Genomic DNA, 13,768 nt, shown 5'->3' with positions numbered 1-13,768 from the left:
AAGCTGTCTTAGAGGTTGAAGCCTACTAGTAAAATAAATAAAACATTTGGTGGCCATTTCACAGGTTGGTCCTTTCCTGTTCAACCAACCCAGGGATAATTCCTTGATCTCAGAAGGATGGCATAGAACAAAGTCTAGAGAAGCTGTTGGAGGCACCTAAATGCTGAGGAAGGCCACCCCGAAAGAGGGCCAACTTGTGTTTGATGAGCACCTACTATGCTATGCCCCTAAACTAAGTGCTGGAGTGAGGGATGTGACAAATACAAGATTTGAGATCCGTCCTCAAAGAGCAACAATTTAGGGCAGGGTTGTGGGGGGAGGGCAGTCAAGATTAAAATGATTCAAATGGAGAAAAATACAAGGCAAAATGACAAGGACTAACATGAATGGAATATGCCTATGGGCTATCTTCACACTTCACCTCCTAATTATCACAACAATCCTACTTTACAGTGACACTGTTTTACTCAAATGGTAAGCAGTACAGCCTCCCAAAGTCCACATTCTTTCCTTTGAACAAAGCTGCCTTTCAAAGGAATGTTTAGCAACATAACCAAAGGTTCGTCGTGTCAGCCTTGGACAAAACGAAGGAGAGAGGCACACAGAGCCAGCCACCACTTACGGAGGCCTTACCAAATGCCCAGCATCCTACCACGCTTCAGAAACATTTTCTCATGGGGTTAATCCTCACAACAAACAGGTCAGGAGGTCATTGTTTCCTCATTTTTCTGATGCTCAGAGAGACCACAGCTCAAGATCACACAGATGATAAGATGCAGAACAATTGCTGAACCTCAGGCTGCCTGACCCCAAAGCCCATGCTCTATGCACTGTGACCTCCTGTCTCTGATAAAGCAACAGAATAGCTAAGTGTGTACCCATATGGTCCTGCTCTCAGGACTGCTTAGGAGAAGGGAAAGAGAGCAGAAGGCAGGGGTGGCTCAACCCAAAGACCCATTCCAGGTTTTCCCTTTCTCTCTACCCAGATCAAATCATGCTCACGTTCAAAACTAGATCAAAGGCCCGCCCATGGAGCTAGCTGTCCCTAAACCCCCAACCAGACCTACCTTTACCTCTGCACTTCCGCTGTGAATTGCACGTTATTCCCCCAAATTTGTCTGGTGTGATGGTTAAGAGCATGGGCTCACAAATAGATTCCTACCCCTAGTTTTGTCCTTACACCTGGTTTTGTCCTTACACCTGTGTGAACTTGGGCTTCCTACTTGTCATGACCTTGAGGACAGAGACTGCCTGTTATTCTCCATGGACACAGCACATGCCTTACACAAAGTAGGGGCTCAATAAATGTTTATTATCGCATTCTATTTAAATCCCAGCTCACCAATCATTCTTATTCTGTTATCCCAATTGTGAGGGGTGACCATGGACAAGTTATTTAACTTCTCTGTGCCTCAGTTTCTTCATCTGTAAATGGCACTCATTATAGTGCTTACATCACAGAGGGATATTGTGAAACTAAAATGAATACCAATTATAATAATATATCCTGGAATAATTTTAGACTTACAGAAAAGTTACAAAGAGAGAACAGAGAATTCCCATATAGCCTTCACCCAGTTTCCCCCGAAGTTAGCTCATATTACAGTTATCTCACAGTACATCTGTCACAACTAAAAAAGTAACATTGGAATATTACTATTAACTAAACTTCAGACTTTATTTGGATTTCATCAGTTATTTCCCAATGTCCTTTTTCTGTTCCAGGATCCAATCGAGGTTACCACATTTGCATTTAGGATATTCTTAAAAATAACAATATATCTAACATTTATTGGGTATTTCTGTATGTCAAGCATTGTTCTGAGTGTTTCTATATATATTGACTCATTTAACTGTCAAAATACCCTGTGAGGTGGATATTAGCATTATTATTATCCCCATTAGATAAGGAAATTAGGGCTTAAGTAACTAGTTCAACATTACACAATAAGACCAGAAGTTAAACCAGCTCTGTCTGACTGTTTCCCCCAAAGCACTAGTCAATAGTAGCTTTCAAGAATTTAAACTACCAAGATAGTCTTGGCAAAAGAAATCTGAATTGCAGCTTTGCACAATAGTTTCTCTCCTAAGAGGCCCTGGCTCTTTCCACACACAAACAAAAACAAAACAAAAAAAAAGGACTCAGCATCTTCTCTGACTGGCCCTGAAGAGACTGCAGTGAAGGGGCAGAATCAAGACGCTCGGGGATCTTAGAGTCCAGTTTGGTGGAGACATAAGTAAACAGGTGATTTCAGGCCAGAGTGGTAAGTGAAGGGTAGGCCTCGGGGTTCAAAGGGACACAAGGGAGGGATACTAACCCAGAAAGTAGTAGGGAGTCTTGAAAGGCTTCCCTGAGGAAGAGACATCTAAGCTGAGACTTGAAGGTTGAGTTGGAATGAGCCAGGCAAAGTGGCAAAGAATATATGTGGGCTAGGGGGACATTCTAAGTAACAAGAACTACACATGCAAATGCCCAGAAGTGGGAAAGAGCCTGACACACCATTATAGCTAGAATATAGAGTGGAAGGAGAGGAAGACAGGAGAGAGGTCATGTAAGAGAGAGACCCAAGGCCAGACTCCGAAGTCCTTACGCATACCTTGTGTTACTCAGGGTTATGATAGGTTCTGCTGCAGTAACAGAAAAACCCCAAGGTTTCCTTGACTTAACACAACAAAGACACTTTTCACTCATGTACAGTCCAATGTGGGAAGGGCAGCCGTCCTCCATCCTGCAGCTACAGCCTCTAGAACACGAGCCTCAGGTCCACTGCAGAAGAGAGAAGAGATATAATGGGCATGTAGCTCTTACCTCCCCGGGCCTGGAAATGACACATGTCACTTTCCCTCACACTTTGCATGGCCCCAACCTCATGGCAGTCTGTGTGCCAGGAAAGCAAAAGGCGATGGTGGACAAAATACTGCGTCTAGCCTACCGTGATAAGGAATTTGAAGTGTCCCCTGGGGACCCCAAGGTCCACTCGAGAGTTTTTAGCATGAGAATCACATGGTCTAATTTGTGCTTTAGAAAGCTCACTCTGGCTGTAAGGTCTTCACCTTAGGTGAAGGGAGGGAGGTATGATGGCAAACAAGGAAACTAGCATATTGCGCTTTTCCAGGGGAGACAGAGGGTGACGGAGCAAGGGCTGTGGCACTGGGAACAGAGAAAAGCAGATGAATGTCAGTTATGTCGGAGGTACAGTTGACAGAATTCTGTGAGTGACTGGACAGGGGAGGTAGGGAAAGAATGGATGGGCGGAGGATACACAGAAAGTAGAAGGAGTTAAGGAGGGTGCCCAAACTTCTGATTTGGACAGCCAGGGGCCTGGTAGCACCAGTCACCCAGGCAGAGAGAACCATCGTGGTTTACTGGATGTAAAAACTGGCCAAACAATAAAACATGAGGAGCGGGACAGGGCGTTAGTTGCAGGCGTCGGGGGACGTGGGGAGACAGAAGGTTAAATCATTATTCTCTTCAGTGGAAAGTCAATAGACAGTGCCTAAAATTGAAAAATCAGATAGAAGCAATATAAGCATATTCTTTAGAGATACCAAAAAAAATCAGTCAAAAGAGTTTCAAGTGTCTGCCTCTGGGGAGGGAAAAGCATGGGGGAAAAGAATGGAAGATTGCTGTTTTTCATAACAAATTTTGTAGAACTACAACTCTTTAAATAAACTATGTGCTTCTGTATTTGATTAAAATGTTTTTTTTTTTTAAAGAAAAGACTGGCTTGTCTAGGGTGTTGCTACCTTCAAGAGGTGTCTTTAACCACCTTTTTTATACAGAGGGGTATCCACATGATTTCAAAGGGCAATGTGCCTGCAAAGGGAATGTTCCTACTCCCTGCCAGATTTCTTCATTCACACTGTGCCCCTGAGCTTGAGTCCCAGAAAAACCAGAGAAGGCTTTCTAGAGGAGACCATGTTTAGCCTAGATCTTGAAAAGTCATAGGATTTCATGGAGGAAGGGACACTTCAGATGGATGGTAAGAGTGAAAGCATGGGGGTATGACAAAGAGAGATGTGTTTGGGGAATGATTGTGGTTCTGTTTGGCAGCCTGAATGACAAATTGAAGTGACTCTAGGATGGAAACAGAAGATCAGTCAGGTAGCTAATGAAACTGATTTTCACAAAATCTGGCCCATGGGCCACCTGTATCAGGGTTCTAAGGATCCCTCAGTGCTTCTAAATCCTCAGGAGAGGGTGAGACAGTAATCTGCATTATAATATTTTCTCCCGGTGAAACTTATACATACTAAAATTTGAGAAACGCTGATCAAGCACGAGTAGATAAAGTCCTGAAGTAGTGACCATGTGAATAGGAAAGAGGAAATGGTCACTAGACCTAGGACCTCATAGAATGCCAGGGCCTCTTGGGTCCAGAGTTGATCTCGGCCATCAGGTCAGGGTAAGTGGCCCTCCTGCCTGCAAAGAAATGCAGATGCTGGGGAACCAGCAGCACCCAACAGCTCCTGCCCACCACCTACTGCCATTCCTGCCTCACTAAAAGGACGCCCACTTCACACGATATGGTAGGAGAAGTAGTAACTTCCAGTTTCAGCTTTTCCATTACACATGTGATCTAAGATGTCGCTTCATTGCTTGGGTCTTAGTTTCCCCAAATGTAAAATGAGGTGGTTAGACTAGATTACCTCAAAGCCCACCTCATATCTAACCTTCTGAAAACAACTATGGATAATATCCAGAATATACAAGGAACTGAAAATCAAAATGATAAATAACAAGAACCCCAATAAAAATATTGGCCGAGAATATGAATGGGCAACTTATAAAAGAAGAAACCCCAAAAAACTAACTAGCATATAAAGAGGTGCTCACACTCATTAGTATTCAGAGAAATGCAAATTAAAACAATAGATGTTACTTTACACTTATTAGATTGGCAAAAAAATTGAAAACTGGATCATGTCACATGTTGGCGGGGATGTGCACTGCTGAAGGAAGTAGAGATGGGTACAGCCAGCCGGGAGAGCAATCTGGTACCACTTAAGTCAGATTGAGTGTGTGCCTACCCTACCACCCAGCAAGTCCACTCACTCCTAGGTAGATCTCCTGCAGAAATGATCACACAGCCTATAAGGGAGCACACAGGAAGACATCCGTTGCAATGTTATGTGTAGTGGCAGAGAGTTGGAAGAGTGACTAGGTAAAATGTATAGAGTGCTATCGAACAGTTATAAGCAACTAACTAGATGTACATATAGCAAGATGGGCGGATCTCAAAAACACAATGCTGAGTGAACAAAGGGAGAAATATAATGAGAAACCTCCGTGATTCTCAAAATCCTGAAACCCTGTGGTAAAATATAAAGTCCTTACACTGTCCTACAAAGCCCCACATGATCTGCCTCCCCTGTCTCCATCACTCCATTTACCTCACTGACATCATCTTCTACCAGTGTCCCCACTACTCACTCTGACCCAGCCTCACCGGCTGCCCTGCTGTTAACACACGCCAGGCACTGAGACTGCAACAGAGTCTTTACACTGGCTGTTCCTCTGCCTGGAATTACAAGCCCTCAAAATCCCCTCCACACACACACACACACACACACACACACACACACACACACAGTCCCCCTTGCCCTGCTCTATTTTTACATGAGACAATAATGAAATGTAATAATAAGTAAATTTTATAATCGTCTGAAAGATAATGAGTATTGTCCCACATTTACCACTAGAAGGTGAGCTCTGTGAGGGCAGGAACTTTTGCCTGTTTTGTTCCCTGATGTCTCTCAAGGCCTAGAACAAAGCCTATCATAAAAGGGGCCTTTATAAACTTTGGTTGACTAAATAAATGGATGGTGAGTGGGAATGAGAGTAAAGAATATTAAATAAAAAAGAGAGGCAGCTAGCACAGGAAAATGATGATGAGGCTCAATTTATTGAGGGATATGAGTAATTTAACTTTGTGTGCCCAAGGTTTACAAAGGGGGGTGACAGGCGAGCAATGTCTCATCACCCTCACCACCCCCCACCCCAGCCCATCTGTTGGAGTTCCTCTTCCTGCCAGGTCTTTGTGGAATGAGCAGGAAAAGTCCTGGCTGTGGAAAGAACCCTCTGCTTTGTCTACACAGCTGCTGTCTCTGAGATTTCAAGGCTGCAGCAGGGCTGAGGGCACCTCCTGGTATTCACGACTCCACCCAGTATCTCACACTCCTCAAACACAGGACCTACCCAAGGAGGAGAGGACTGGGCTCCACACAGAACAGCACCTAATACTGTTAGAGTGACTTCCAACTCACAAAGGCTTTCCACAACTTTGAAGGAAATTACTGTCCCATTGGATGGATAAGAAAACTAACATTTAAAAAGGATAGCATTTGGTCAGAATGGCCATCGTCAAAAAGTCTACAAGTAATAAATGCTGGCGAGGGTGTGGAGAAAAGGGAACCCTCCTACACTGTTGGTGGGAATGTAGATTGATGCAGCCACTATGGAGAACAGTATGGAAGTTCCTTAAGGAACTAAAAATAGAGCTACTATATGATCCTGCAATCCCACTCCTGGGCATATATGAGGAGAAAACTGTAATTTGAAAAGATACATGCACCCCAATATTCATTACAGCACTATTTACAATAGCCAGGACATGGAAGCAACCTGAATGTCTATCAACAGAGGAATGGATAAAGAAGATGTGGTACATATATACATTACTCAGCCACAAAAAAGAATGAAATAATGCCATTTGCAGCAATATTGATGGACCTAGAGGTTATCATACTAAGTGAAGTAAGTCAGAAAGAGAAAGACAAATATCATATGATATCACTTAAGCGTGGAATCTAAGAAAAAAAAAGATACAAATGAACTTTCTTACAAAATGGAAAGGAAAGAGACTCACAGACATAGAAAACAAACTTATGGTTACCTAAGGGGAAAGGGAGGAGGAAGAGACAAATTAAGAGGTTGGGATTCACACATAGACACCACTATATATAAAATAGATAACCAACAAGGACCTACTGTATAGCACAGGGAACCATACTCAATATTTTGTAATAACTATAAGGGAAAAGAATCTGAAAAAGAATACACACACACACACACATAACTGAATCACTGTGCTGTACACCTAAAACTAACACAATATTGTAAATCAAACTTATGGACTTGATACAGGCTATCTAAAAATTAATGTTAGAAAATAAGGCCAAATAAATCATCTCCTACTATTAAGACTTTAAAGGGATTATCCATTCCTTGCAAGCAGCCAGATGGTGGATCCTGTATACTAGCCATCATCAGCTCTGGCAATAATAGTTCTGATACTTTTGGGGGTTAAGGGAGGAACCACCAGGAATATGGGGCAACCTAAAGGCAATGCTAAGTGCAGTCAGATTAGGAAAGGGTGCAGGCTGGTTGGTTTCTTAAGCAGGCCAATTATTTAAGCCAAGAGATTAACGTTTACGAGCAATACAGTCTGGTGTATGACTTGGGGTCTTCTTGTATATCACTCCCTGGACTCATTTAAGTGACACTGGCCTCATTCCCAAAGAGCAAAGTGGATCAGAACTGGCTTAATCCTTTGATCTGGTCTCCCTCAGAAGTAGTCCATGGCTTGCAGTTCTTTATCTCCAGTGAACTTGGCACCATGCAGTGCACATGGCAGGAGCTCCATAAAGCTCCCTGAGCTGCAGACTCACTGAAGCCCACACGGCACAACTTTACATTGAAGCACGGAAACCCTGCAACTCCCCTTCTAAGAAGCCTCTTAGGGATTACCAGCTTCCACTAAATATCGATTTAGGCTGATCTTGTCTTAACCCCTCAATCCCACCCAGCAAACAACAAGTAAAAAGAAATTCACCATAATGATCAGTGTTACCTACATAGTGAGATATTTCCTTGTAAGCTGCATGAACCTTGAATACATGATAATCTCTGTCATTCTCATTTTCCCTCAAGTTAAAGTGGGGATTAAACTCCGTTTGCAGTTCTAAAACTGAGAGATTCTTTACCTAAAGGACCTACACCTATTCCCAAATCACAAACACAGAAATTTAGAGGTGTAAGAGATATCAGAGCTCTTGTCCACACCTTTATTTTTATTAATGAAAAAATTGAAGCCCTTTAGGCTTCACCTCTTTAAAGTGAAATGACTAGTTTAAGGTCACACAACTGGTAGGTGTCAAGTAACATTAGTCTCTGAGTCCCATCTGAAAGGCTAGCTTCCTGTACATTGGTGTTAAAGTGGTTCATTTTCTCCCTGAAGTTCCTTAGAAAAAGTTCATTTTTCTAAGACCTACATTGTGCCAGGGAGAAAATGAATGGGGTTTAGTCCAAAAGAGTTCTACAAGCAGAGAATTTTGGTTTCTCTTTGTAACAGTTTTATTTAAGCTCAAAAGAATTTTTAAAAGCATTGTTTAGAGAATACGACAAAACTCTCAGACCCAGGCAGAGAGTTACATAAGCAAACAATAACATTACCAGACACATTCTGTGAACATAAAGATATGCATAAACATTTTTATATCATAAAAGAGAAAACAGCTCTCAGCCTGGAGAGGCTGGGGAATGCTTCAGCAAGGACGGGACATCTGAGCTAGGATTTCAAGGATAGGGGTCAGGGTCAGAACTTTCCATACAGAGGGAAGCATGTGCAAAGTCCCCAAGGTAGGTGAGGGCATGACACACTCAAGGATTTGAAAGGGGAGAACATTGTAGTGTTCAATAGAGACAATGAGAAGAATAATGCAAAATAAAACAGGAGAGAGAGAAAAAGCCAGATCACACAGGACCCTCAGGGCCATGGAAAGGATTTTGGGCTTTATTCTAAAAGCTATAGCAAGTCATAGAAAAGTTTTAAGCCAAAGGGAGAAATGGCCAAGTTCAAATTTTTTTAAATGACTCTGGCTGCAGTTGTAGCACAGAAAACAAATTAGAAGGGGAAGGAAAGAACACAGGGAGAAAACTGGGGCTATTGCAGTAGTACAGGAGTGCAGGAGTGCACAGTAGTGCAGGAGTAGTACAGGAGTGCACAGTAGTGCAGTAGTACAGAAGATCATGATCTGGGGTGGGGGTGGGGTGGGAGGAGATGGAGGGAAGTGGCTGATCGGAAAGGCCCTTAAGAGACAAAGGCAAGGTAACCTGCAAATGGACTGGATAAGCGAGGGAAGGAGAAGGAGGTAGCAAGGATGCATGCTAGTGTTCGATGTATAAAAATGGCTGGATGGTCTGGTCCTAGAGGGTATACATAGAGTAACAAGAGTTGGGTTTTGTTATATTGAGATTTATATGTCATTATAATAGGATGTCACGTGGGCAGCTGACGATATGGGTCTGGGGCTCCAAGGCATCTGAACTGGGAATGTTGAAAAAAGATTCCTCAGAGAGTAGTCAACTAAAGCCATGGTTCTGTATGAGGTCAGCCAGAAAAGAGAGCATAGAAGGAGAAGAGAAAGGGGCCTAAGAAAGCCAACATTTAAACCAGTAAATAAGGATGGATCAGCAAGTGGCTGAGAAGAAGAAGAGTTAGGAAAATATTTTCTCAGACACTGACAACTTATCTTTTATGAGCTTTGCTTTTAAAAAGAAAAACTGAAAAAGCAGACAAACTGCCACAGCCAAAGAGAAAGATAAAAACAAAGAAGCCCAAATATTCCATGTATATAATTATTAATCTTTGGATTACCAAGAATTGCCTCCATCAAAATTCTTACTTTTTAATATAGCTTGTTTATTCTTTTACAAAGCCCATGCCATGCTTCCCTTTAGGTAAAGTACACTTCCCCACCAACTGACGTAGGGTTTGGCCATATGACAATGGATGTGAGCAGATGTGATACGCACCATGTCCAAGAAGAAACTTTAAATACACTTATATTGCTTGGTCCCAGCTCTTTTATTTCTGCCCTCTGCCATGAGAAAAGCATGCTTCTTCAATCAGGATCCTGAAATGAAAAGATACAATGAGCGAAACCAAACCCAGTGCAGCCCAGCAAAGGAACAGTTAATTCAGCCCGCAGGTGACATGAGCAAGAAACAATGTATGGAATTTTTAACCACTGAGATTTGCAAGCTATTTGTTACTGCAGCAAAAGCTGACTAATATACTTGGCCACAGTGAGATTTCTTTAAAACTAAATATAGTTATTTCAAACTCCCATAGAAGGAAGCAAAGGTACTCTTTGTCTAGAACACATTATACCCCGGCACTAATAAGCTATTTATAGACATTCCCTCATTTTACCCCTTGTGACAATTATTTTCACCATTTTACATGAACAAACTGAGGCTTAGATAAGTTACATATATTTCTCAGAACCACAAAACTAGCAAATAATGGAAATGCAACAAAAATTCATCTAACCGATTCCAAAGCCTAGGGACTCTCCATAATACCCTATTAAAGGATTTGCTAGAAATCAAACCTAGATCTCCCACATGGGAAACAAGAAAAAAACTGGTGAACCATCAGACTCAGCTTTAGACTACACTCATATACATGGACAACTGTGCTGCTGTTGAATAAGCCTAGAGTAACCAGCAACTCTGGATCTGAAATCTCACATAGTCACAACCTCCACCTTCCTCTCACCAGTGATATCATACTTGAGAAAATGGAAGCTGTAAGGTGGAATTTAGTGCTCATGATGTCACACTGAAAATTGGAAACAAAGGTGGCCTTGTATCTCCATCTCTATAGCTATGTAAACCAGGTGACTTTTTGTAATACCTCACTGTGATCACCTCTTATGAATTCAGCTTGGTTTTCCCATCTAATCCTTGGTGATGAAAATCACATCTGCCATCCTTAATCTCAAGGCAGAATTAAACCTTTAGCATGTTAAGTAAGATAGATAAGCAAGATATATTAATCACTTAACACTATCCATTTTTCCATTGAAGAGTTATGTATGTGTTTTGTCCAGAATTTATCATTGTCTTGTAAATCCCCTGATGAGACTTGGTGGGGGTGGTGGGGGTGGTGAGGTATAAAGGAAAAGCAGAAGCTTTGAAGTTAGAAAAGTCTGGGTTTAAATCCTGCTCTGCCTCTTACTAACTCTGTGACCTTGGGAACTTGACTTTATCTTTCAGAACATCAGTTTCCTTGGTGCAAAATGTGGATGAAAATAGCTAATTCAATAAGTTGTCTGAACAGAGAAAGACAAATACTTTATGATATCACTTACATGTGGAATCTAAAAAAATACCAAAAAAAGAAGCAGACTCACAGATACAGAGAGCAAATTACTGGTTACCAGTGGTGGATGGGGGGAGCAATACAGGAATGGGGGAATGGGAGGCACAAACTATTGGGTGTAAGATAGGTTCAAGGATGTATTGTACAACACAGGGAAAATAGCCAATATTTTGTAATAACTGTAAATGGAAAGTAACCTTTTAAATTGCATAGAAAAAATTTTAATTTTTTAAATAAAAATTAAACTTTTAAAGTTGCTTGAAGATCAGATGAGATGGAATGTTCACTTCTTCACTGTGAATCATTGGCATCTGCCTTGAGCTGCAAGGAGACTCTGTGTCCAGGATGAGAACCCTTTAATAGCACACACACAATGCTGTATAATCATCATCATTATCACAGGTACCAACAATGTCAAGCACCAAATAGTGAACATCCATATACTCCGACATTTTTCCAAGCCTTTCCACACATTATCTCTAATCCTGACAACCTTGAAGCAAAATAAATGCTGTTATACTCATTTTAGAGAGCAGCAAACTGAGAGGTTAAGTGACTTGCTAAAGATCAGGGTTGGTCCTCCTGATCCTCAGGCTAGTGCCTTTCCCACTCACCACACTGCCTCCTGCTTTTGGCTGCTGAGCTATGCCTCTCTCTCTCCACTGTTGTCCGTGAGAGCTCTGGGGAGAAAAAATTATGAGCAAACAGATTTCCCTAGCAGGACCACATGAACGCTCAAAAAGTATTGATTGTAAGACTTGCACACCAAAAACTATAAATTATTACTGAGAGAAATTAAAGATCTAAATAAATGGAGAGACATTCTGTATTCATGGATTAGAAAACTTAATATTGTTCAGTTGGCAACTGTCTTCCAAATGGATCAATAAGTTCAACAACACACACACACAAAAATCCTAGCAGGCTTTTTGCAGAAATTGACAAGCTAATATTTACACAGAAATACAAAGAACACAGCATAGCCAAAAAAATTTGGAATAAAGAAGAACAAAGTTGGAGGGTTTATACTTTCTAATTGCAAACTTATCATCAAGCACATAACCAAGGCAGTGTGATACTGACCATAAACAAACATATAAATAAACGGAATGAAATTGCGAGTCCAGAAATAACCCCTTATATTTATGGTCAATTGATTTTCAACAAAGGCACCAAGGCAATTCAAAGGGGAAAGAATAGCTTCTTAAAAACGGTACATGAACAATTGGACATCCACATGCTAAAAGATTAGCTTAGATTCCTACACACACCATACCTAAAAGTTAATTCAAAATTAATCAAATGCCGAGGAAGTTTTCACAAGCCTCTTAGATAGTCTCATCCACCAGAGGGCAGACAGCAGAAGCAAGAAGAACTACAATCCTGAAGCCTGTGGAACGAAAACCACATTCATGGAAAGATAGTCAAAATGAAAAGGCAGAGGACTATGTACCAGATGAAGGAACAAGATAAAACCCCAGAAAAAGAATTAAATGAAGTAGAGATAGGCAACCTTCCAGAGAAAGAATTCAGAATAATGATAACGAACATGATCTAGGACCTCGGAAAAACAATGGAAGCAAAGATCGAGAAGATGCAAGAAATGTTTAACAAACACCTAGAAGAATTAAAGGACAAACAAACAGAGATGAACAATACAATAACTGAAATGAAAAATACACTAGAAGGAAGCAATAGCAGAATAACTGAGGCAGAAGAATGGATAGTGACCTGGAAGACATAATGGTGGAATTCACTGTTGTGGAACACAATAAAGAAAAAAGAATGAAAACAGCCTAAGAGACCTCTGGGACAACATTAAATGCACCAACTTCCACATTACAGGGGTCTCAGAAGGAGAAGAGAGAGAGAAAGGACCAGAGAAAATACTTGAAGAGATTATAGTTGAAAACTTGCCTAACATGGGAAAGGAAATAGCCAACCAAGTCAGGAAGCACAGAGAGTCCCAGGCAGGATAAACTCAAGGAGAAACACACCAAGATACATAGTAATCAAATTGACAAAAATTAAAGACAAAGAAGAATTATTAAAAGCAACAAGGAACTCCCATAAGGTTAACACCTGATTTCTCAGCAGAAACTCCACAAGCCAGAAGGGAGTGGCACAATATATTTAAAGTGATGAAAGGGAAGTACCTACAACCAAGATTACTCTACCCAGCAAAGATCTCATTCAGATTCGACAGAGAAATCAAAATCTTTACAGACAAGCAAAAGCTAAGAGAATTCAGCATCACCAAACCAGCTCTACAACAAATGCTAAAGGAACTTCTCTAAGTGGGGAACACAAGAGAAGAAAAGGACCTACAAAAACAAACCCAAAACAATGTAAAAAATGATAAAAGGAGCATACATATTGATAATTACCTTAAATGTGAATGGACTAAATGCTCTAACCAGAAGACAAAGGATTGCTGAATGGATACAAAAACAAGTATGTTGTCTACAAAAGACCCACTTCAGACCTAGGGACACATACACACTGAAAGTGAGGGGATGGAAAAAGAAAGCAGTTCTAGGAGGGAAATTTATAGCAATACAATCCTACCTCAAGAAACAAGAAACATCTCAAATAAA

The sequence above is a fragment of the Grampus griseus genome, assembly GCF_964374135.1.
Source record: "Grampus griseus genome assembly, chromosome: 1".
Lineage (NCBI taxonomy): Eukaryota > Metazoa > Chordata > Mammalia > Artiodactyla > Delphinidae > Grampus > Grampus griseus.
The sequence above is the reverse complement of the archived record's forward strand: the minus strand, read 5'-3'. Positions refer to the sequence as shown.